Source organism: Lynx rufus, unplaced genomic scaffold, assembly GCF_022079265.1.
Source record: "Lynx rufus isolate CCGP_SWC_20201006 ecotype Redwood Valley unplaced genomic scaffold, mLynRuf1.p SCAF_1, whole genome shotgun sequence".
Classification (NCBI taxonomy): Eukaryota; Metazoa; Chordata; class Mammalia; order Carnivora; family Felidae; genus Lynx; species Lynx rufus.
In genome coordinates this window covers 106,061,783-106,087,921 of record NW_025814823.1, presented here as the reverse complement: position 1 = coordinate 106,087,921, position 26,139 = coordinate 106,061,783, and the positions used below count along the sequence as shown (strand labels likewise).

General features: G+C 38.3%; 1 pseudogene; it reads right to left on the bottom strand.

Annotated features, from left to right (window-relative positions):
• Positions 1-12,558: 12,558 nt before the first annotated feature.
• Positions 12,559-26,139, bottom strand: part of LOC124509403 (5'-nucleotidase domain-containing protein 2-like) — a 39,126-nt pseudogene continuing 25,545 nt past the window's right edge.

Here is a 26,139-nt window from a genome sequence, read left to right as displayed (position 1 = left end):
GGTTCTTTTAGTTCATGCTTTGGTGTCCCTTTAAGAAATGTTTGCCTAACCCTAGCCATGAATATTTTTCCTATGTTTACTTTTTAAAAGTTTTCTAGTTTAGTTTTTACACTGTTCTAGTTATGTATTGCTGCATGACAAAACATACCACAATTTAGTGGCTTAAAACAACAACATTCATTTGGCTCATGAATCTGCAATCTGAGCCAAGTCTGGTGAGGAATGCTTGTGTCTGCTTCACTCAAAGTCAGTGGGGGCAGCTGGAAGGCAAGGATGACAGCAAGGGGAGGTTCATTCACTCCATCTGGTGGCGGATACTGTCTCTTAACTGGGATCATTACTGGGGTTATTGGCCAGAATACCTACTTATATGTGGCCTGGGCTTCCTTGCAATATGGTGGCTGGGTTCAGACACCTTCAGCAAAAAAGCCAGAAACAAGACGTCACACATATTATGACCTAGACTCAGAAGTCTTGCGGTCTTCCTCTTCCCCTCCTTCCCCTCCTTCCCTTCCTTCTCGCCCTCCACCTCCTCCTCCTCCTTCTTTTTTAATGTTTATTTCTTTTTGAGAGAGACAGAGAGAGACAGAGCATGAGTGGAGCAGGGGCAGAGAGAGACAGGGAGACAGAATCTGAAGCAGGCTCCAGGCACAGCGCCCCTATGGGGCTCAAACTCACAAATCAGGAGATCATGACCTGAGCTGAAGTCAGAGGCTCAAGTGACTTAGTCACCCAGGCACTCCAAGTCATGCAGTCTTCTCTCCTCTCAGAGTAAGTTGGTAAGGCTGGTCATATTAAAAGGTGATCTATATTCAAGAAGACTCAGTATTTTGAGGGAAAGTTAACTTTGCAAATGTGTTTAAAACCACTATATACTTTCAGGTATAGATCAATTTTGAATTATTTTTGAGTATAGTATGAGGTTAAGGCTTACAGTTAATTATTTTTCCAAAATGGATATTCAGTTCTAGCATCATTACTTGAAAGGACATTGTCTCCCCCCTTTGAATTATGTTGGAATCTCTTACAAAAATAAAATAACCACAAATAGGTAGATCTCTTTTGGAATTACTCCTCTGTTCCATTGATCTATATGACTATCCAGACACCAAAAGGACTCTTTCTTGATGACTGCAATTTTATAGTAAGTCTTGAAATCAGTTAATATAATTCCTCCAACTTTGTTCTTCATGTTCAAAATCGTTTTACCTATTTTAGTGCTTTTATATTTCCACATAAATATGAGAATCAGATTGCCAGTTTCTACCCAAAAAAAATCCTACTGGGATTTTGGTCATATTTGCATAAAATCTATTTATCAATTGTTTTAAAAACTGATATTTTAACAATATTAAGTTTTCCAGTTCATGAACATGATAGATTGCTATATTTATTTAGGCATTCTCTAATTTCTTTAAGGTTTTTTTGGCATATTTTCCAATGTACATGTTTGCACATATGCTATATTTTTTCCTAAATATGTTATATTTTAAATGTTTTTCAAATTACATTTTTAAAATTTCATTTTTAATTTGTTTACTGGCATTACATAGGAAGATGTGAATTTTTTGCAAATTTATCTTCTGTTCTACAACTCTGCTAAAGGCATTGAATAGTTATAATAGCTATTTTTTTTCCTTTTTTTGTGGGGGGTAGATTCATGTGGGTTACTTACATAATCCTAATTTCCAATCTTTATGCCTTTTATTTCTTTATTCTGCTTTATTACATTGGCTAGTGCAATAGTACAATATTGAGTAGCAGTCCTAAGAACAAACCTACTTGCCATTTCCTGATCTTACGGGAACTTATTTAGTTTTTACTAATAAGTATGCTATTAGTTTGAATTTTTTTCATCAGTGCCTTTTTCAGGTGGAGAAATTTTCTTTTTTCTTTCTTTTCTTCTTTTTACAGAAAATGCTCTATGCTTTTTAATATACAAAGAGCTTTGATCAATCAGAAAGACAAAGATTAATAACTCAGTAGAAACAAGACAAAGAATACAAGAATATATTTAACAAAAAGAAATGGAATTGGCCAGTAAATATTAGAAAACCATGTTTACCAGCACAAATTTTAAAAATTAAAATGAAATACATTTTCTTATTATGTTGGTATAGATTTATGGGTTATATATATTTTTAACTGTATATATTTAAGATATACAACATTATGATTTAGTATACAAGTACATAGTGAAACGATTACTACTGTCAAGCTTATTATCATATCATCTCCTCACAGAGAAAAAGTTCCTTTCTATTCTTAGTTTGCTGAGAATTTTTTAAAAATTAACTGGAATTCAACTTTGTCAAATAAGTTTCCAGGTAGAACTTATTGACAGGGTCATATGACTTTATTCTCAATACTCTTAATATGGTGAATTATATTGATTTTCAAAAGCTAAATAAATCTTAGATTCCTGGAATGCGCTCCACATGGCTGTGATGCACAATCCTTTTTATATGTTATTAAGTATACATTGCTTTTATTAAGTTTGTATCTAAATTCAGGAGAAATATTTATCTGAACTTTTCTGTTATTTTAATATCTGGTTTTGGACACAGTATAACACTAAATTCATAAAATGACTTGAAAAGTGTTCTCCCAGTCTTCTATTTCCTCAAATAGTGTTACTAAGATGGGTACAATTTCTTTTTGAACATTTGGTAGAAGTGACCAGTGAAGCCATCTTGCCTATTGTGTGTGTGTGTGTGTGTGTGTGTGTGTGTGTGTGTGTGTGTGTTGGAAAGTTTTGCATGATGAATTCAATTTTTTAGATAAATATAGAGATGTTTAGATTTCCTATTCCTTATTACATTAGTTTTTGTAATTGGCATATTTTAAGAATTTTTTTCCGTTTCATTGAAGTTGTCAAATTGATTGTATAGAGTTGTTTATGATATTGCTGTATTATTATTTTTGTTAATGTAAGATACATACTGATGTCTCCTTTTTCGTATCTAATATTGGTAATTTATGTCTTCTCTCTCTTTCTTGTTCAGTCTACCTAACCATTTATCAATTTTATTGATTTTATTGAAAAACCAGATCTGAGTTTCATTTATTTTCTCTATTTTTGCTTCTCCATTGATTTTTATCATTATTTCTTCTCTTTTACTGGTTTTAGATGTAAATTTTCATCCTTTTTTGTGTTTTGCACGGTAGAAATTTGGATCACTGACTTTAGATCTTTCTTCTTTGCTAAGATAAGCATTTAAAGCTACATTTTTTCAAACTGTTGCTTTAACTGCAGTCCATAAATTTTGATGTGTTGTATTTTTACTTTCATTGAGTTCAAAATACTTTTTAATTTCCCTTGTGATTTCTTCTTTGCTCAATGGTTGATTTAAAAGCGTGTTGTTTATTTTCCAAATATGTGAGGATTTTCCAAGAATTTCCTTGTTACTGATTTCTAACTTAATTCTGTTTTGGTCAGGGAACATTCTCTATAATTCCAATCCTTCTAAATTTATCGAGATTTGTTTTACAATGCAGCACATTGACTAGCTTGGTGAATGCTCAGTGTGTACTTGAAAAGAATGTGTGGTCTGCTGTTACTGGGTGAGTTGTTTTATAAATGTCGGTGTCAAGGTCAAGTTGGTTGAAGTCTTCTACATACTTACTAATGTTCTGTCTACTTCTATCAATTGCTGAGAAAAAAGTGTTGAAATTTCTGACTTAAACTGTGCATTTGTCTATTTCTGCTCACAGTTCCATCAATTTTTGCCTTATATCCTGAAACTCTTTTAATAGGTACATAATTTTGAAAATTTTTATGTCCTCTTGATGCATTTACCCCCTTTATCTTTATGAAATAATCCTCTTTATGACAACAAAAATGTTTTTGTGATTTAGGTGGTAGTTGAAACCAGAGTTTGGAATGATATGTGAGGGTGGGAGAGGAGAATATGGAACGTGAAAAGACAAAAGTTAGCAACAGAACCCTTTCAAGAAGGGTGACAAAAAATATTTAAGAAGTTGGCAAAAGATGGGGCACCTGGGTGGCTCAGTCAGTTAAGCATCTGACTTCTGTTCAGGTCAAGATCTCACAGTTTGTGGGTTCAAACCCCACATCAGGCTCTGTGCTGACAGCTCAGAGCCTGGTGCTTTCTTCGGGTTCTGTGTTTCCCTCTCTCTCTGCCCCTTCCCTGCTTGCACTCTCTCTCTTAAAAATAAAATAAATAATTTTTTTAAAAAGTTGGTAAAACCAAAGCAGCCCATGACTGAGATTAAAATGAAACCAAGACGAAACTTGAAGAAGAATCATGGAAATGTGGTGCTCCAGAAACAAGAGAGAATTTTTAAGAAGAACATATTTAATATGATGTCGAATGCTTCTGAGCCACTATTTAAGATGAGATATGAAAATTAACAATAGAAGGTAGCACTGAAGAGGTTATCAATAACCCTACCAAGAGCATTGCAATAAGGAGATAGACTCATATTAGATATGAAAGGAAGGAAAAAGAGGTCAATATCTTCAAGACTTACTAAGGGGAAGGAAAATTTGAAGGTGCAGAAGAGAGAGGCGCTCACGATTTCAGTGAGAAAGGGATATTTCTTAGAGTTACAAGTTGACTGGAATAAGAAATGTAACAAAATGCCAGTATTAACTGGCATAATTCATAAAAACATCATTTTATCACTCTTCATAAACTTTAATGAGGATCATTTCTACACATCTTAAGACACTATTTAACTTTATTTTTACCCTAATTTTTTTTGTACAAGAAATACTAACTACTATTTTTAACACATCTGGTTTATCACAGAAACATTTATAATTTACCAGTTACTTTCATTTGGTTCCATCAGTTTCCTCTTAGTGTACTGCTACGCCTCTCTATACAAGAATGTCATATTTTCCCTTTATGCTAATGTATACAGCATGAAGAAAATATGTTTTCCAAGTTACTTTCCGTACATAAATTACATATTTTCCGTCACTTCTAATTTGGAACACAACGGTTTCCTTCTGGTTTTTACCATCATATAACCTACATATAAAATGTGAAGAATACCATATTTGCAACAATTTATAAGTAGTTATTGTTATAAAGAGGAATAATAGTAACAAATAACGCATTTTTCTTTTTCACATGTCAACGTGTAATCTGCATATACATTATATATTCTTAAAAAGGTCTTAATGATGTATCTGATTTTTCATTTATGGAGACACTCTTTGCTCATTGTTAAAAGGCTTCTCTCTCAGGATTCTTAATCATTTTTAAGTCACAGTTTAAGCTTGAGAAAATGACAAAAGTTATGCTCCATGTTCCTAGAAGACATATTATCTATATTCACATATAATATTGCACACCCTTTTAGAGTTAAAAAAAAGAATCTGATTTAGAGGAATATAAACTTTTTGGATACTGATGGTAAAGAGCACCAGGATCCGAAAACGTGACTTTTGGAATCAGTTAGATTTGGATTCAAGTCTTGACCCAGCACTTGGTTGGATGATCTTGGCCAAGTTACTTCGCAATTAGCTATTACTTAGCTTAAGTATACTCACATGTAAAATGGGGTTAGAGAAAAGATCAAATCAGATGAAAAAAAGTAAAGTATATGACCAGTGCAAATAATGTAGATAATCGATGTTTGCTTTAAATATCAGGGAAACAACTTCAATGGAATGGTTCTTAAAGGCATGAAAAGTTTCCATTTACATTTTGCTTTTCATGTTCAAATCTGACTTGGGTTAAGAATCTCACAGATGGGATACCTGGGTGGCTCAGTAGGTCATGATCTCAGGGTTCGTGGGTTCGAGCCCCACATCAGTCTCTGTGCTGACAGCTCAGAGCCTGGAGCCTGCTTTGGTTCCTGTGTTTCCCCCTCTCTCTGCCCCTCCCTCACTTGAGTTCTCTCTCTCAAAAATAAATAAACATTAAAAAATTTAAAAAAAGAATCTCACTGAAAGTTCATCTCAAGCTAAAACTTTTTAATTGCGGAGGTGATCAGAGGGAGTATCACTACACTGGATGGGTACTGTTCAGGTAGAGCCCAGCTCTCATGGGGAGAGGGATTCTAGTCACCAGATACCGCATGTGACAAGATACCACGTCAGGAGGTACAATAAATTATCGCTAGTGCTTCATGAATCCTATAGACTGGCATGTGTTTTCCAAGGTTGTCCCCAATATTAGTAATTCTCAAGGTAGCCAGGCAGAAAGGATGTTTAATATTGCCAGAAAAAGAGTACATACATGTATGTTTCACAAACAAGATAGAAAAACTGTGATATGTTTTTATGAAATGACCTGAGTCACCCTCCTATGTTTCAATTACCAAAGAGAGCCTTGGCATACAATCTTGTTTTCAAGATTTTTAAAATGTCTTACAAGGCTGCAAGGGTAACCCTGGTTACAAAGACAATTAGTTTTGGTTCATCTTGACATTTTTTGGCCTCTTTCAATGGTGCTCTCCCAAAAAGCCCTGTAGTCTGAGACACAGCCTTACTAAAGAGAGTGAGGCTTTAATTTGAATTTCCTTGTCTCTCCTCTGATTTCAACCAACGAACAGGATCCTAAGGCAGTGTGCTGACCTCGGAACATAAGTCTAGACAGAACACTAAAAATTGCCTTTAAAAGGTGCCATGAACAGTATCCAAAATATCATCCCTTGAATAGGTTAGACAACTTCTTGTGCCAAAATCCTTCTATGTGTGGTTGCACCCAAAGCAGGTGCTTCTATGGAAAATATATCCAAGACTGTTCTGTCTCAGTTCACTTTGAGCAAAGCCAGTTTTTTAAATTTAAAAAGTACTTGCGTAGATGTCTCTGAGATGTTTTACTGACTTAGTAATCCAAGTAACTTCTGACAGAGGCTAAGGGAAGGTATCTCTCTCTCAGAATCTTTATCATAGAGCAAGAGCTTTTAAATGTTTTGGGAAAGTTCTGCCCTTCTGAAGTTGAATTTTGTTCAGGACATGAAGGTTTTAAGGACATCTGCCTCCTTGCCAATTTTATTATTCCACTATTTTTTATTTAAATTACAGATCCTTTTTTGTCTCTTTCTCTTTGAGAGGCTGGCACCAGATCATCCTCTGAATAGAGCAGACATTCCAAAGGATGTCCTGCCAACAATAATGGAAAGCTGGATACAACTGAATGGTATAAAAAGGTACCTGAGATGCTTAGAAAACTGTTTAAGTTTAATGCTGCACACCCATAGCACATGCCAACTACTACAGCTGCTGATTATACATGAAGAATGTGAGTGTGTCTATGTGTGTGTGTGTATGCTTTTAAATTCATGGCCTCTTTTTAATTTCTTGCTCATGAATCTCTACACATATGTCTTTTAAAATGTCTTGTTTATAGGGTCAACCATTTCTGTTTAATGAGATGGGCCAAAAGAACTTTAATCACTCACAGACTCACAAGGAAAATGACAATGTGTCCCAAATAAAAGACTGAGCAGGAATTATTGCTAAAATATCTTAAATGTTCTCCAATAACATTTGCCAAACATAATTTATAATACTGACTGAAACTTTCTTCTCTTTAAGAGGTGTCCACTTGGGGCGCCTGGGTGGCTCAGTCAGTTACGCATCTGACTTGATTTCTGCTCAGATCATGATCTAGAAGTTCATGAGATCGAGCCCCATATCGGGCTCTGCACTGACAGCATGGAGAGCCTGATTGGAATTCTTTCTCTCCCTCTCTCTCTGTCCCTCCCCCGCCTGTGCTCGCTCTCGCTCTCGCTCTCGCTCTCTCTCTCTCCCTCTCTCTCTCCCTCAAAATAAAGTTAAAAAAAAAAAGAAGTGTACACTCATTTGAAGGAAATAGTGTATCAACGCCTTTTGAATTCTCAAAAATGTGAAGCTGCCTTTTTTAAATTCTAAGAATATTATGTAGAAAATATTAAGGAGCTATCTCCTTAATTTAAATAAATAGCACAATGAATTCATTGAACATCCAACCACCATAAATAACATTGAGAATACTAAAAGGCACATGGCTGAGAAGATAAAGCAAAACCCTACTTTCCCAGAAAATTTGTATTTCACAAGGAAAGACACAACCTTTCTGAAAGCCTTGTTCTTTGCGCCTTCAAAAGTCATTTGATTGTTCATTAGCAAATGTGCCCTAAATTACAGAACTGTAGTAAAGAGTAACTTTAAAGTGTACTGAAAATGTAAACTGCTGAAGCCCTGAAGACAAACATATCTCATGTCATTTCATAAGAAAAGGAGGGTATATACGGACACACCTATGCAAAAACAATTAGTAAAGAAACAAGGACATAAACTGATATTACACTTAGATAAGCTTTCCTCCTTAAATGAAACTTTAAATAGGAACAAAGACCTTGATACTGGAAGACCTGCTATAGTGTAGCTGATTTAAAGCACCCGGGGTTTAAACGCTCACAATATATTATTTTCGGTAAGTACACTTCTGGAATGTTTCAGTTTGGATTAAGCATCCTGAAACATGGATTTAATTAAAGGAGCCCTTCTGATAATTATGGGACTGATTTTCAAAGGCGTGCTAGATGATTCAGATTCCTGGTAACATTCTGAACTGCATCATTTAAAGCCTGGTCTGGAAGAACTATGCTCTGAGAATTTACCATTTTCCAAAAACTAAAGAAATTTCTTGGCTGAACATTTAGAAGTCAAAAATTGGTATTTAGAGCATCTTTATGTTAAATATTATCAATTTTGAGCACTTTTAGGAGTCTCGTAGGAAAGCCTCAAAAGATATGGCTGGCATTTGATAAGATGAGGTAACATAAGATTGTCCAGAGTCAGCTAAGAATTCTGAGACCTCTTCCAAAATTCTGATCAGTGAAGAGACTTTGTGGATACTGAAATCACTAAAACATCTTAGCTCAAGAACAGGTAAAAACAGTGACCTCCAAAAGGAAATTTTATGTTCTACCCGGGAATGGGGAAAACAAGACACTGGGGTCTAGGAAGAAAATAAAACTTTATATTTACTTTTTAACTCATTATGAAAACTTGTATGTATACATTTATAACACACCTAACAGATTAGAAATGTAGCATATGAATATAATGCATAAGTAAATAACTATACATACGTTTGGACACATGATCAACAATGTCTTTCTTTTTTTTTAATTTTATTTTCTTAAATTTACATCCAAATTAGTTAGCATATAGTGCAACAATTATTTCAGGAGTAGATTCCTTAGTGCCCCTTACCCATTTAGCCCCCATCCCCCCTCCCACACCCCTCCAGTAACCCTCTTCAACAATGTCTTTCTAAATTGATATCCCAAATTCTGAGGCACTCCTCCCCCATTGTGGACCTCTCAGCATCTCACAATCTGGGCAGGAGGGTCAGTACCAGGTCTGTGCTGCCTGGTACTGCCTGATGGCAGGCTGGGGCAGTGAGCTGTTCTATACTGTTGGGAGACAGATCTGCTGGGCTGTGGACTCAGTTACTTCCTCAATAAATATTTACCAAGCACCTATGAGATCTAGGATAAAAAGTGAAGAGAGGAGACATAGTTCCAACTTTCACAGAGTTTACATTTTAATGACGAAAAAGAAGATAAGAAGCAAGAAAATGAGGAAAACCTACCAAAAGGCAGTATTACAAAAGGAGTATTCCATCCTCCTGATGGAAACATTACCTATGTGATACTCCTGCCAAAAATGCTGAACCAGACTCGAACCATGAGAAACATAATTAAACACAGTGAAATGAAAAGGTATCTCAAATTTTCTCATAACATGAAAGACAAAAAGAAGCCGAGGAACTGTTCTAGATTGAAGATGATGAAAGAAATGTAATAATGTAATGTATGATTCTTCTAGGATCCTGGATTGAAGAAAGAACAGCTATAAACAACATTATTGGAACAAGTGAGTCATTTAAATAGGGACTAAAGATTAGACAATAGCATTGGATCAGTGCAATTGCTCTTGACCGTGATAGTTTTGTTTTGATTATTTAGAAGAATGATTTTGTTCTTGGGAAATGTACATTGATGTAGGTAAACCCAGGAGAATAATATAAGGCATTGGCTGACTATTCTTGTAGTTTTTCTATAAACTTGAAAATTCTCAAAATGAAATGTTATGAATAATAAACAGAACGTGTGTGTGTGTGTGTGTGTGTGTGTGTGTGTGTGTGTGTCAATATAAGGAATAATAGAGCAATGAGGGTGCACAGAGGTGGGAGTATCATTTTAAGCTGATGATGAGAGAGACCTTAATATGTTGACATCTGAGCAAAGATGTAGCAGTAGAGACAACTGAAGAGGCAGACCACATAGCTATCTGAGAAGCAAGAGTTCCAAGCAGCACACCTGCCACACTTAAAAACAGAGAAGATTCTAATGGGACTGAAGCAGAGTGAATGAGAGGGATGATGGAAAGAGAGGAAGTTAGAGAAGTAACAGGGACTAAGATCACTTGCTGAGCCTTATAAGGCATGATGGGCCTGTGGGAATTTTATTCTAATTATGAAGAAAAACTGCTAGGGGTTTCTGAACTGAAATATAATGTAGTCAATTTTGATTCTACTGTAAATGGAATTGTTTTCTTATTTTTAGGATTGTTCATTGTCAGTATATCAAAATATGATTGATTTTTTTGGTATTTTCCTTGCACCTTGTAAAGTTACTGAATCCATTCACTACATCCAGCAGTTTTTTAGTGGTTTCCTTAGGATATTGTATGTATAAGATCATGTCATTTGTGAATAAAGAGAGTTTTATTTCTTCCTTTTCAACATGAATGACCTTTAGTTCTTTGTCTTGCCTAATTGCACGACCTCCTATATAATGCTGAAAAGAAGTAGTGAAAGTGGACATTCTTGTATTGTCCACAGTCTTGGAAAGCATTTCCATTATCTGTAGGCTTTTAGTAAATTCTTTTTTTCAGGTTAAGGAAGTTTTCTTCTATTTCTTGTTTGCTGAGAATCTTTATCATGAGTAGTGGTTGGCTTTTATCAGATGTTTTCTCTACATTTATCAAATTCTTTGTCCATTGTAATCTACTCTGAAAGGAACATTTTGATGGCTTTGGAGGAAGAGTGGATCAAAGGTAGAACAGAAAGATCTTTTAGAGAACAATTTTTATGGTCCATGCAAGAGACTGTGATGGTTTGGACTATGGTGATAGCAGTGGAAGTCATGAGATTTTGAGGTAAATTTCAAATTTCGAAGTAGGTGGATTTTGAGTAAATTTCAAATATAGAGCTAATGGGATTTGCTAATAGATACGATATAGTATATGAACACAATAGACTTCAAGGAAGACTCTGGAGTTTGTTTTTGTTGTTTTCTTCTATTTTTGAGCAAGAAGGAGGATGGCATTTCTACTTATTAAAATGGAGGCATTTTCTTTTTAATATACTTTTATATTTTAGAGCAGTTTGAGATTCACAGCAAAGTTGAGAGGAAAGAACAGAGAATTCTCATGTGTGCCCTCCCCCAACACATGCACAGCCTCTCCCCTTGTCAACATCCTCACCAGAATGGGGACATTTGTTACAATCGATGAACCAATACTGGTACCAAAATTAACCAAACTCCATGGTTTAAGTTAGGATGGACATTTAGTATTGTAGTTCTATGGGTTTTGCCAAATATATAGTGACATTTATCCACCATTATAGAATCATACAGAATACTTTCACTGCCCCCCAAATCCTCAGTTCTAGCTAGTCACCTACCCCACGTCCCTAACGCCTAGCAACTACTAATCTTTTTACTGTCTCCATAATTATGCCTTTTCCACAATGTCATATGTTTGGATTAATACAGTATGTTGACTTTCAGATTGGCTTCTTTTACTTAGTAATATGTATTTAAGATTCCTCTGTGTCTTTGTGTCTTGGTAACTCATTTCTTTTCAGTACTAACATTCCATTGTTTATTTATATCACAGTTTATTTAATCACATCACCTACTGAAGGATATCTTGGTTGCTTCCAATTTTGGACAATTATAAATAAAGTTGTGACAGAGATCCACATGCAAGTATTTGTGTGGATATGAGTTTTCAACTCATTTGGGTAAATACCAAAGAGCATGATTACAGGATCCTATGGTAAAAGTATATTCACTTTTGTAAGAAACTGCCAAACTGTCCTCCAAAGTGCTTGTACCATTTTGCATTCCCACCAGCAATGAATGAGATTTTCTGTGGCTTCACATTCTTGCCAGCATTTGGTGTTGTCAGTGTTTTTTATTTTAATCATTCTAAAAGCTGTATAATAGAAATTACATTTTTATCTTCTGTAAACACAGACACACACAAAGAGGATTAAAAGTCAAGAATGAATAATCAAGTCATCAACTTTGGACTCAGTGTGAAACTTCTCCATAGAGGAATTTGTGCTAAACATGAATCCCATCACATTTCATAAGATGGGAGCACTGTAAGATAGTCCCTGTTCATGACTACAAAGGATAGATACTGCCAGAGTTTCAGGTTTGACCAAAAGTACTATCTTTCTTATTTTTTCCAGGAGAGAGACCACATTTACTGCCTGCCCTGGACTGATGCCCAGAGTGGGCGGGGCATGAGGGGTTAAGGCCCTGTTCTGGAGAGTAAAGGTGCACTCAGTGGATGTGGGTCATGTCGCCAAGGAAGAGTGTCTTCCTGCAGCCAGTGCAGAGCTGGTCCATCCAGAGTGGTGCCTCTGGCTGCAAGGACTTGCAGTGTGGGCAGAAGGTGAAGTGCACATGGTAGTTGAGCAGACAGTTGGGGGAGGCCGTGTAGAGGTCAGAAAAGGGCATGTGGCACCATGAGATGTAGGTGGGGGTGTGGAGGGTGTGAACATGCTTCCAAACTGAGCGTCGAACGGGGCCTTGGTGATGCACCTTGGCTCCTGCAGCTCCTTCATCCAGGCAGCCAGAACCTACAGCGATTTGGCCTACTGGTAGGTTAGCACGCTCTCCAGCAGCCCCGTGAGTGCTTGCTGCCATGTCAGTGAGTCCATGTATTGTACTGCTCCATGCTGATGACGTGAATCTCATGCTCTAACTTAGGAATGATGGCACCCACAGCATGAGGTCCACCAGGTCACTGTACAGGTGGTCTCTGAAGTAGAGCACACAGGGACCACCCCATTCTGTCAGGTGCAAGAAGTTATACATATGATGTGGTCCCAGTGCAGGGAACCCTTCTCATCAAGTTTTATGAAAGGTTTGCACTAGTCAGTGAAGAAGCTGGGCTTGTCCGCCTGGACGATGACCATACTGAAGAGTTGGCGCCAGTCAGGACCCACCCTGTGCCACATCCCCTTGTTCATGAAGCTGAAAGGACTGTTAGTGGTGAGGAACAGCTGCTTCCTATGGGCCACCGGGCAGCTCAGGATAGCAAATGTCTCATCCCCTCTCAGGATGTACTTGTCCATATCCCACCCAATCCACTGGTACACGAGGCCCTTCACATCCATGGCTCGAATGGCACCCGTCACATCCTTGCAGAGGTGTGCTTGGTCAGTGACCTAGGAAGTGGTCCACCATGCAGGACAGAGTGCCATCTGTGGCAGGGAGATGTCCATGAACTTCTGGATGGAAAGACCCTTGCCACAGAAGCCATTCATCTGGTACAGTGGGATGTACTGGGTGTCCCCATACAGGTGGATCACCTCCTCCTCAGGCACAGGCTGGAGGCCCTTGGAGGCCATCCCCAGCATCATGTACTAGAAGGCATCAATCTTCATCGGAAGGCTCTTCTGAATGTAGTGGAGGCCTTCGATGGCAAAGCTGGGGTCGTAGTCATATTTCCAGATCCTCTCTGGGTACTTGTAGTGTTAAGACGTCACAGGTGGCACTGAAGATCTTAGAGTGCAACACATCTGTGTATTGGGCCAGCACGTAGTGGTATTCCAAGCCATGGACTTCAACATGAGGCAGGATGATCTCGTTGTTGGCATAGATAGCTTCTGGGTTCAGAAGACAGCAGATCTCAGAGGGGGCAGTCATGCACCAGTCTCCACATGTCCTGGTAATGAGCTAGGTAGAGCTCAGAGCCCTCGGGCTATGGATGTTGGGACCCAGGGGCCACAGCCAAGGCAGGAGGATGAGGGGAAGGTGGCTCACGGCCTATCCCCAGCAACCCCTGCACAGCAGCCAGCACTAAGTGGCCTCCCACAGCCCCATACCCCATGCCTGCCACACACCACGCTGTTGCCCACACAGTCCTCCCAACAGTACTATTTTCTATAAGCACCAAGGCACAAATGATTTACATGGTCTGAGTAAATTTACATTGGAGTGCCACTGTGCATATGTTCTTCATTTTATTTTTTTAAGTTTATTTATTTATTTTGAGAGAGCACAAGCAGAGAGGGGCAGAGACAGAGGGAGGGAGAAAGAATTCCAAGCAGGCTCTGCACTGTCAGCACAGAACCTGATGTGGGGCTCAAACTCATAAACCACAAGATCATGACCCCAGCCCAAGCTGGACACTTAAGGGACTGACTCATCCAGGTGCCCCAGGGCATATGTTCTTTAAATTAGCTCCTTATAATTTTAGGGTTCTAACAGAACATCTTGTAAATGCATGACATCATCTTGATAGAGATCTGCGACCTTTTCTTATAAGACTTTGAAAACCATTTTTCTTGAATTGTAAACTCAAAAAAGAACTTTAAAGTTTTCTTAGAACAAATCTATCATTTTCCACCACAGGCAGCTGAGGCCCAGAAAATTTAACTTGCCCAACCGTGTTTGGGATCATCTGCAGTGGGGCACCTCAAGAACTACTTCACACCCTTTCCATTCTACCATTGTGCCCCTTGATATTAACCGTCAATAGTATCCTTACTAATTCTAGTTGCCTTTCTTTCCTGAGCAATTACAACTTACCTACAGTTTTTTTATCCTGTTGCATAAAAGCCCTATTTCCGTTTGAAATGGTCAATCTACTTACAATGAAAACTGATGACAGTAAAGATAATTCTAAAATCATGGCTCTTCAAGGAATATTTTCACAAATTTCAGATTAGTTTTCCTTAAATAAATTTCAAAACCTATAATGTGGATATCTGAATGGTTTGAGATTTGCCCATCCCTCTTTTTCTGTCATCCCCTTTTCTGTGTGTGTGTGTGTGTGTGTGTGTGTGTTTGAATGTTTAGTTATTTTTTTTTTTTATTTTTATTTAAAAAAATTTTTTTTCCAACGTTTATTTATTTTTTGGGACAGAGAGAGACAGAGCATGAACAGGGGAGGGGCAGAGAGAGAGGCAGACACAGAATCGGAAACAGGCTCCAGGCTCTGAGCCATCAGCCCAGAGCCCGACGCGGGGCTCGAACTCACAGACCGCGAGATCGTGACCTGGCTGAAGTCGGACGCTTAACCGACTGTGCCACCCAGGCGCCCCTAATGTTTAGTTATTTTTGAGAGAGAGAGAGAGAGAGAGAGAGAGAGAGAGAGAGAGAGAGAGAGGCAGAATCCAAAGCAGGCTCCAGACTCTGAGCTCTCAGCAGAGTCTGATGCAGGGCTCGAACCCATGAATGGCAAGATCATGACCTGAGCCAAGTTGGAGGCCCCATCCCCTTTTCTTAAATTCTGTAAACCTTCCCTCCCCTCCCCTCCCCTCCATTCCCCTCCCCTCCCTTCTCCTCCCCTCCCTTCCCTTCCCTCCCCTCCCTTTGTTTCCCTCCCCTCCCTTCCCTTCTCTTCCCTCCCCTCCATTCCCTTCCTTTCCTTTCCCTCCCCTCCCCTCCCCTTCCCTCTCTCCCCTTCCTTTCCCTTCCCTTCCCTTCCCCTCCCTTTCCTTCCCTTCCCTTCCCTTCCCTTGAGTGACCCTGGTTGCCTTTCTTTGCTTTTCTTGTGCTTTTGGGTCCTTTCCTCCCTAGCAGACTCTCCTTTAAGTTAATGAAGACTAATAGTCTGATGGTCACTTCAACATTCATCTTTTACGTTACCATTCCTATGTAGATTCATATACTTCATTTTGTGCAAATCCTGAGATTCTAATTTATATAGAGATAACAGTGCACATTATGTTCTTCCCTAGCAATTAAAAAGAAAAGGTTACTTTCAAGCCTGTTATAAAATAATAACATACTGTATCAGCAAAAAGAGCAGGAACAGTTTTTTTCCTCATTTCCTGAATTAAGGAAAATAGCATATGAACAGACAGCAGAAACATACGGTGATATGAAATCTATTTGAGCAACTAATGTGCTAAAATATAAGGTTGATGAAGTATTGGGATTTATCACTAGGAAAATATAGAAGCAACTGCCATAGTTATCCGCTGGGAAATTAAAAAATAATAAATAAATAGGGAGCCAGTAAGTAACTGTGAATGAGAAGATACAGATGTTTCATGAAAATAAAACACTGTCTTAATGTTGTTTTGATGGTACTTAAATATAATAAGTCCGCACAATGACAGATTATCCCAAGACACTACTGGAAAAGAGGTTATCATTATGAGATATTTATAACAGCTAGGTTCTGCTTCAATGTCTAATTGAAATATCAGACATGATATATGCTTAGCAGATATATTCATACTACAATCATACTAAAAATGAAACTCAAACATAAGAAAAAGTATGATGCTACTAGAAGTGAGGAAGGACAGTTTTATGAAGATATGAAAGAAACTTGGATTAGAAATGGAAAATAAACCAGTTACCTTAGATATTAGTGGTTGATGTATTTAATTTAGTTTTATTTTATTCATTTAGTTTATTTCAACTACTATTTAGACTATCTTTTTTTATATAACATTTAAGGAGTTCAATATTTGAACTCTGGAGAAAGTAACATGACAATTAAATTTTGAAAATGGGGGGCACCTGGGTGGCTCAGTCTAACTCTTGATTTCAGCTCAGATCACGATCCAAGGTCAAGGGATAGAGCCCAGGGTTGGGCTCCATGCTGAGCATGGAGCCTGCTTAGGATTCTCTCTCTCTCTCCCTCTGCCTCTCGCTCCTGCTCATGTGCTCTTTCTCTGTCTCTGTAAAATGAAAAAAATATTTTTTTGAACATGCAGACACTATAAATTTGTTCCTGTGATAGACTTAAAAGTATTTATAACTCTTCTAAATAGTTTAATGTATTTGATCATTGAAAACCATCATTTAATGTTGCATTATATAGAGTTGTATTGGACAAACACAACTCCTTCTTCTTTTTAAATTGTTTTAAATGTTTATTTATTTTTGAGAGAGAGAGGGAGACAGAGCGCAAGCAGGTGAGGGCAGAGATAGAAGGAGACACAGAATCTGAAGCCGGCTCCAGGCTCTGAGCTGTCAGCACAGAACCCGATGTGGGGCTCGAACTCAGGAACTGTGAGATCATGACCTAAGCCAAAGTCGTACGCTTAAGCGACTGAGCCACCCAGGCACCCCAAACACAACTCATTCTTGAAATGTAATAATAAAACATTATTTTGTCTTCCAATGTCTTTTATTTTTATTTGATGGGACAATATTTTTCCTGTTCTTGGAAGTAACAATTTTGATACTGACATTAAAATGTCCAGAACCATGTAACAGGTAAAACTTTGAATTTATTTTAAAATTAAGCCATCTCCTACCCCTCCTGTTACCCTTCCTGAGCTCACAGCAATATGACATTATCTTCAACTCCTCTATGTAAAGATCTGCTTATCCCTTAGTGTTGGCAGCCCTCATCCCAGACTTTCCTTGTGTTGACTTTCATCATCACACCTGTAACATGTATACATTCCCTAACCCCAATAAAAATCTGAATGTGCAGACTTCAAATGAGGCCACTCTTTTCTTGCTAATTGCCAGCATGTTGCCTGGCATCGCTCATCCTAGAGATTTTAGATGAAACTAAGACCTCACTCTTAGACTGGTCTTATGAAAACCTCCTGTCTACATGTAAGACTAAAGGGTAATGCAATTATTGGTACTTACCAGGGTTTCAAGCTCATTATATCTATGGTGCAAGCCATCATCACATCCAGGTTAGTTCATGTGTCTGGTCCAGCCAGTGTAAATGACTTGGACAGTGTGCCAAAAGTAGTTCGTATGTTCAGACCATCAGTCTCTCTGGAATGGTCACTGTTGAAGAGTTGGTTCAGATAATAGCCATATATTTATCTTTCCTCTATCTTTTTATAGAGCTGAAAAAAGCTGTATCTTCTAGCTGTGAATGCCTAAAGATGGCTATGACTGAGGAGGAGGGGTAAGTGGGGCTTTCACTGGCTCTTACCAAGATTTCGGTCTCTGCTGCGTCCTGACCTAGCCCCTAGGTCCCTTAATGGGGTTGACTCCAGTCCCACTGGAGAGAGACTCCATTACCCATGAGCCTCAATCCCTACTTTATTCACTCTAGGCTCTACCATGCACCCTCCCCAAGCAAGATACTCCAGAGATGGGGCACAGGACTAACCATAGGCAGTACTTGCTACCACTCTCTGTGTCACCTTGGGAAGTTCACTTTAGCCTTTAAACTTCAGTTTCTTCATCTCTAAAGTTACAACAATAATAATACTTATCTAATAGGGTTCTTCTGAGGATTAAGTGAGCCTCATTCATGTAGGAGCACTAAATCAACAATCAATATATTCAGTTGACAGTAGAGATTTTACTGACTAGAGGGATCACATGAATATGGCTTGTAACCAAACACCCATACCTAATTTACCTATCATCTAAGCGCAAAATAACATATATATGTATATACATATGTGTGTGTGTAAATATACATATGAATATACGTTTTATACACTGACAAGTATTTAATTTACGTCACTATGTCCTTGGAAATATTTTGCTGCAAAGTCCAGCTACATCCTGCAGAGAACAAATAGGTCCTGAGACTACATGGAGACGAATAGGAGAACAGGAGAGAGTAGTTTTCCAGATATCCTTGCTAAGGCCCCAGGCACGAGTGAAGGCAATTTGGCTCCCCCAGTCCAACCTGGTCATCAGCTGAATATCACTGAGCGAACCCAGTCAACATCATGTGGAGAAACAGAAGAGCCCAGCTGAGCCCTGTCTGAATTTCTGACACACAAAATCGTAATACAGTTAAAAGGTTGTTGTTTTAAGCTGCTAAATTTTGGAATAGTTCTTTACACAGGTAACTGAAAACTATCTTTATTTAGTCTAGGCTTTATTCAGGAGATAGCCATGGTATAATTAAGCTTATATTTAGGTTATCAAGTGTCATCATGAGCTTAAGATGTATTTCTCTCTGGGAACAGGAAAGCCTGAATCTAGGCACATTTGATTGAAAAAATAAGAAGAATCCTGGAAAATATATACTCCTAAAGAGAAACTAGAGTCTTGCAGATGATCATAACCCACATTAGTGACTAGACTGCATAGACTTCTGTAAAAATTGCTTGGCATCTATATTTTTACCAGCCTCATCTGAATTACTGTCCTAATCCTTATGTATATATGTATACGGAGATGGGTTTGCCATGGGTTGGGTGCGAGTTGAAGAGAGGACAAGTACTACAGTCCAAGCCTGAAGGAGTTATTTCACTTATATTTCTGTAAGATATTGAATGCAAGCATTTCATGCAGACACTCTGCAAACAGCATAGCTATGATACCCTGAAAGCCTCAGCACACCAGAGGAACAGTGCCTAGCAGGGAATCACTGGGTTCAAGAGAAGCAGCGATACTGCCAGGCATGACAGAACTTGACACAGCCGTGGTAGCACCCACTATCTGAATGGTGTGTGGCTTGGAAGAGTCTGGCAGAAGTGGTCAGGAATCGAACAGGTGACCCATGTGGTCATCAGAGGAGAGCAGGTGGAACAATGTCCCAGGCATACTCTGAGCAGTGGAGGAAAAAGTGTCAGGGAGCTCGGACCCTGTGGGTAGAGTGAGCATCATCAAAACGTGAGTCTGCATTCTCTTAACCCAGCTCCTCCAAGCCAGCTCTCTGGATTCATTACCTTTCCACGTTCCCCCGTAAAGCAATATGCATAATGCCCATGGCATGCTGAACACTCACTGCTACAAAGCCAATCTCTCCTATTACCACATGGGTGGTTACCAAGAGTCAATCAGTCTACTATAAAATCTATCCTATCTATGGCTGCCAAAGCAAGTTTTTGATGAATATTATGTAATCCAATGAGAATTGAATGCAAAAATCATTGTTTTTCAGAAAACTAAATAGTTTTTTCAATAAAGACAGGTCACTATAAAAAGATACTGTCAATTTAGTTTTAAATGATAGAATTGTACAAGGCTGAAACAAAAACACAGAAAGATTATGCACTCAGATTCCTTCACAATTCTCTTTAAGTTCTTGCCCCTCTTTCAAAAAACCAAACCTGGTTTTTAAATATTTAATATTTAATGTTCTGGAAGAGGTGGAAAATGTGCTGACACCTTTAAAGAAAACCCAAACAGGGGCACCTGAGTGGCTGAGTCGGGTGAGTGTCTGACTTGGGCTCAGGCCATGATCTCATGGCTTGTGAGTTCAAGCCCCACGTCAGACTCTGTGCTGACAGCTCAGAACCTGGAGCCTGCTTCAGATTCTGTGTCTCCCTCTCTCTTTCTGTTCCTGCCCCACTTGCACTCTGTCTCTATCTCTCTTAAAAATAAACAAACATTAAAAAAAATTAAAAAAAAAAAAAAAAACCTTCACCTTTCATACCCTGCTCTGGATGCCCCCGAAAACAAAACAGCATTTTATAGCCGTTACATCTCCTTTGTGAATCACAGGCAGAGGATGGATTTAGGCGAATATTCCTATGCACATAATTTACTATATAATAATATTTGTTACCACTATCAATTTAACTTCTTTTGCTGAGTTTCTCCTTTTCTTAAGCAATTCTTGATACTGATTTTGACCTAGTATATGTTTTCTATATTTTTTAATTTTCACTGGCTTTTAAGAGATAAGAATGTTTTTACTTGTCTTACGTTCACCAGCTTTCACAATCTTATTTGGAAAAAGAAGACTGAACTGCCCATAGTTATATATAACCTAATTTCTTTGATTTTGATATGAATTTACTAAGAAAATAAAATTCAAGGTCTCAAAACTTCCTATCAGAGATTCTAACCTTTGTTCTAAGTTGTATTAGCTAGGGGAGTAAAGTAGCTTGTAGGAAATAAACCCTCAAATCTCAGTCTTGTGCACCATATAGTTCATCTCTTACATACAGGGTCCAATTGTGAATTTCTGGTCAGCACCATTCAGGAATCAGGCTTTTCCCATTGTTCCTTAAGGCATGGAAATCTCCTCCTGGATTTTCTGCATGTACTCAGGAAAGCAGTGCAATGAATATGCATGGAAAGTGGTGGAAGAATTTTAAATGGACCCAGCCTAAAGTCATGTATGAACTCTACTCATGTTGTATTAGACAGAATTTAGTTGTCTAGTGACATCAAACTGCAAGGAATACTGACACATATCATCTAGCTGTTTGTCTTGGACGAAGAAGCAAGGCTGAGCAAGCATATGGCAGCTTCTACTGCAAAAGTCCTACACTGCCTATGTTTCCAACACATAACAACAAACTTATCCCGTCTCCTAAAATGGTACTGAGGAGGAAAGAGAAAGATGTTCTCCGTTCTAACTTTTATTGCCCTTCTTAATGTAAAGACTTAAGACAAATCTTACCTGTAATGTGTTATAATATATTCTGAATTATTGATATCAATAACCAAGTTATTTCATTGCTATAATGTCCACTGAAACTTGCCTTCCACAGTGTTACACATATAGTTATGGAACACAGATATTACTTCTATAGGAATTAAAAGAAACACTAACAATAGCTTTCAGAGAAATAATCCCTGAGCAAAGCTAATTTTTTAATGTTTATTTATTTTTGAGAGAGAGAGAGAAAGAGAGAGAGAGAGAGAGAGAGAGAGTGGGGGAGGGGCAGAGAGAGAGGGAGACACAGAATCTGAAACAGGCTCCAGGCTCTGAACTGTCAGCACAGAGCCCGACTCGGGGCTCGAACTCATGAGGCATGAGATCATGACCTGAGCTGAAGTCAGATGCTTAACCAACTGAGCCACCCAGGCTCCCCTAAAGCTAATTTTAATACAAAGTTCATTGTCCTTACTGATTTTGATTGAATAAATGTAGTTGGTTGATTGACTTCTTTGATTTTTTTAAACTAATGAGAAATAAAAAAGGGTTTTTATTACACAAAGATAATTACAGATTATGGAAACACAATCTATATTCATTTTAGATTCTGAAAGACTGTATGAAAACCAAATGTGATATGAAAATAACAGAATAATAATTTAAAATCTGGAGAATATACTTCATAGAGGTTTATATCCCAAGGAAAACCAAGCTAGAATTACATAAGTTAGAGCTCTAAAAACATTCTTTTTTAATGTACAATTTAGAAATGAAATAATCAAATCCAATTTAGATGAAATATTCAAAATGATTAATTTAAGATGTTTCACCAAAAAAATTCTTTAAATGTCCCAAGGGAACACAATGTTTTAAACTACAATCCAGAAAAACTTTAAACTATGAAAGAAAATAACTCCACTGTATATTTCTAATATTTTAGTTAATATCCATGATAAGACATTCTAGATCAAATAGCTTTAATGGACTCTCTTTATGGAATGCTCCTGCTACAGATCCTTCAGGAGAAAGATAATCTGCTTGTCTGTCTTCTTTGAATGACCTCCTTGGCTGCCTTTAAAATACCATTTTCCAGTCAGCAGCACTTAATTCTCCTCATCCATTTATTCATCCTAGCCCAGGCCAAGAATATTCTGGCATACTTCAGAACTAGAGGGTTGGATGGGTGGTGCCTGATAGTTTGTTCTTTGGAACAGTTATGATCACTGATGGAATAATAATTCATCTGACCAGAAAGGCCAAAGAAAAAATTGGAGAGGCCTGGGAAGCAGAACTGAGTTCAAGCAAAACACTGTAGTAGGTGAGATTTATTTTCAGCATTTTTGATCGCTTTCCTTTCACTAATTTCCCCTCTTTAAGTTCCTCACTGTGAGGCTCAGCTTGAATGTAACCTCAGACAGTGCATTACAATCTGAACTTTTTCTCTGTTCTTTTATCTTGGGCATCATTTCACCCAGGCCTCCTTAATATCCTAGATGATGTTTACTGGCATAATTGATTAATCTTTGGTAATACCTGACTGCACATCAGTGCAGCGCGGTGTTACTCTATCCACAATCATTAGTATTTTAACACAGACCTACAGACATGAACATTTGAATTTCTCTTAGAGGCTGATACAGAATTCTGAAGATGTGTATACAAAGACCAGTCCCCAGCCTTCAAATCTGATCTGTATCTGTACTACAGTTACGGCCTTCTCCTTTGACAATGGGCCATTATTTTTCTTTCTTTCCTAATGTGCAATGGGATAATGGGTGTGTGTGAAGGGAGCAATCTCCTAGTAGATATTCATGTAATTCATGCTATAAGAAGGCTGATTATTTTGTTACTTTAGATTACAATTATCTTCTTTTTTTTAATAAATTTTTTAAATGTTTATTCATTTTTCAGAGAGAGAAAGACAGAGTATGAGTGGGGCAGGGGTAGAGAGAGAGATGAAGACACAGAATCTGAAGCAGGCTCCAGGCTCTGAGCTGTCAGCACAGAGCCCAACGTGGGGCTTGACCCCACAAACCATGAAATCATGACAAGAGCTGAAGTCAGATGCCTAACTGACTGGACCACCCAGGCGTCCCACAATTATCTTCTGAACATGATGGTCACAATTTCAAATGCCCACAGGAGCTCGGTGGGTAAAACAAATGTGTGAATTTGGCAGTACATACTTCTACTTAGGAGTATTTAATCAATAAAATATTTTAGACAGAGAACACATGAGTGGGGGAGACGTAAAGAGGGAGAGAGAGAGAATCTTACGCAGGTTCCATGCTCTGCACAGAGCCAGATATGAGATTTGATCCCATGATTCTGGGATCATGACCTGAGCCCAAATCAAGAGTCTGATGCTCAACCAACTGAGCCACCCAGGCACCCTCTACCTATGAGTATTTAAGTTAAACTGTCATAATTATCATGCTGGCTAAATTAAACATGCTTGCATCCTCTGCTTTAAGGTTCTTAACAACAAAACCACACCTCTGTGTTAAGGAACAGGAGGCTAGACATCACTAATAAGAATGAAAATCTCATCAGAGGCAGAAGGTACTCTATTACTCTATTACTCTGAGTCTTGATGCTGGAAGAAAGGTCAAGCTATCTAATCTATAATTAAGAGCAGAAAGCTAATGTCTGAAGAGCAATATCCCATGTTTAAAAAAAATATGTCCATTTGTAAAGTAAATAGATGATAAGCTTCTGGGACTTAAAATTCTCTTCCTTATTATTTAATCTATTTTCAACCATTACACACTTAAAAAATGGTGCTCTTTTAATCAGAAAAGGAAACAATGAAATCTTTGTTCATTAAGATTAATTTGTTTAGAAGACAATGTTTATACTAACATGTTGATAGAACCATGCCTAAGTGGCGGGCATCAGGATAGCAGGCCATCACAGGGACCTGGGCCTGGATATCCTAAAAACCACAGGTGCTCACAATAGTCTCCAGACAGGATGCAAAGTGGAGCACTCTAGTGAACAACTCACAGCTGTGGGCTTTGCATGACCGCATGGCTCTACTGCTTACACTTCTGTGTATTTTTCATTTTTTCCCCTGGTCATTTTGGGAATCCAGCCTGTATAAACTATGTTAATGGAACCAAGAGAAAGAGAGATGGTCCATATTTGAAAAGAAGGGTAGAACGAGACAAACTCCTGGAAATCCAGCTTGCTGGTGACAGCTACTGAAGGCCCCTGGGAAGATAAAGTCCGCAAGGCCCCTGACCCTGGTATTTGTCCCAAAGTCATGCTTTGATTTACATTTTTCTTGAAGGGGAAGACAGTATTCCCTAAACCTGGAATGAAATGAGTCAAGCAATGCCCTCTAAGCCCCCCCTTTGTTTTTCACTGCTCTTAGACATTCTTTTAGGATAGAAATGTGACACTGAGGCATAAGCCTCACACACCTTCATAGATGACGTAACTTCGCCTCAAAGAGGGGGGGAAAAAAAACTACATAATTACTTTATGGGAGGGCCAAAGAGATTTTCTTTGTTGCCTTGACTACCGTTTTTGTCCATGCTCACAACTAAGCAAACAAGAGGGGAGGGAGAAGTAACTTGGTTTTTTCAGATGGTTGATTGTACTTACTCTTATCTTAGCCAGAGTTGGAGACCTAGAGCGACAGGAGCCTGATGTTTCCTAACTGCTCCCCAATCAATATATATACCTCTCGGTCTGGTATTTAAAGCCATCCACAGTTGCCCTTGTATTAATTTTCTATTAATGCATCACCACAAGTTACCACAAATTTAGCAGATTGAAACAACACCTATTCATTATCTCACAGTCCTGTAGGCCAGAAATCCCAGAATGCTCAGATAGGGATTGCTTGCCAGAGCAACCTCTGGGTCTCACAAGATCAAAGTGAAGGTGTCAGCCCACCCATCACTTATCTGGAGGCTTTTGGAGAAAATCCCCCTCCCAGGAGCCTTCAGACTGTTGGCAGAATTCAGTCTCATGCAGTTGTATAATTAAGGTCCTGTTTCCTTGAACCAGAGTTTCTAGAGGCTGCCCACAAATAAAATTTACAAAATTTACAAAGTCCATCAAAGTTATTCATCTATACACCTGAGTGAATTATTTACATTAATAAAGGATACCATACAATCATTACCAATATGATTCTTTAAGATTATCAACACTTTAAGATTATCACTTTAACAACATCAGAAAGACTCTTTTTTCCATGTAAAGTAATTTATTCATAATTGTTCTACCTCATCACATTCGTAGGTTCCAAGAATTAGAAAATGGAATCTTGAGGTGGGAGTGGGGGGAAGGAGGAGGTTTTAAGAATTCTGCTTACCGAAGATCCTAAACAACAATATTCCAAGTGGAATCAAGACAATTCACTTCCTCAAACCACACCCATAGTGTCTTGTTTATCTTTTCTTACCTAGTTTCCTCTTTGTAGGATGTATCTCTCTGTTTACATTCCACTGCCTGACCCCACCTACCTAGGTCCTGCTGTAGCTTCAAGGTCAACTTCAAAGGGCTCTTCCAACAAACATTCCCCCTAGGGTGATCAGGCCCATTACCATCCACACAGTTTAATGTATACTTCTCTTTTGATCCTAATTACATTATGCATTTCATTTTGTTCA